Raw genomic sequence first — 800 nt, forward strand, 5'->3', positions numbered from 1 at the left:
GCACGCCACCATGCCCAACTAATTTTTGTATTTTTTAGTAGAGACGGGGTTTCATCATGTTGGCCAGGATGGTCTCGATCTCTTGACCTCATGATCCGCCCGCCTCGGCCTCCCAAAGTGCTGGGATTGCAGGCGTGAGCCACCGCGCCTGGTTCAGTCCCTTCATTCTTTAAAGGCTTCAGCATAGAAAGTGAATTTGTTCAGACTTTCCTCTGTATGTTTTCAGATTTAGAAAATCTATCCCTTCTTCTTATTTGATGTGGCAAAGAGAAAGACGCTTTCCACATTATTTTCCTAATAGTATGTTGCTTAAAATTTGATAAACTAGTAATTCCTTTGAAATTACACGATGATGAGCTTTGCACAGTGGCAGTATCATAGCCAATGAGGTTTGTCCGAGGCACGATTATTGCTCATTGAAATTACACGATGAAACAAAATAAACCTTATCTCATTAGATTAAAAAAAATAAAATAGCGCTTGCTTCAGCAGCACATATACAAAAATTAGAATGATACAGAGAAAATTAGCATGGCCTTTGCATGATGGCACACAAATTTGTGAAAAATAAAAATAAAAACATAAAATGGTGTGTCCAAGTCACCCGTGATTGGTGTTGTTCTGTAAACATGGGAGAATCAGACTCCAGGGCTGAGTACCATGAAAGAAGGAATGGGCTTCATGGATATGTACTCTTCGCTGTAAGATTATGGAGGGTGAAAATCTCCCTTCCTAGAGTGCCCATTTCAAAATTAAAGCAGGAGCCATTTGTTAGCCATAAAGGATAAATTTCTGACTGT

The 800-nt window shown here is 39.6% G+C and overlaps 1 non-coding gene across 1 annotated transcript; it reads left to right on the forward strand.

Annotated features, from left to right (window-relative positions):
* The first annotated feature begins 476 nt into the window (after window positions 1-476).
* Window positions 477-580, forward strand: LOC135270574 (U6 spliceosomal RNA). The gene has a single exon (XR_010338731.1). It is a non-coding gene; the product is annotated as a U6 spliceosomal RNA (small nuclear RNA).
* The last annotated feature ends 220 nt before the right edge of the window (window positions 581-800 follow it).

The sequence above is a fragment of the Aotus nancymaae genome, unplaced genomic scaffold, assembly GCF_030222135.1.
Source record: "Aotus nancymaae isolate 86718 unplaced genomic scaffold, 86718_ANA_hifiasm-v0.15.2.pri h1tg000064l_0, whole genome shotgun sequence".
Classification (NCBI taxonomy): Eukaryota; Metazoa; Chordata; class Mammalia; order Primates; family Aotidae; genus Aotus; species Aotus nancymaae.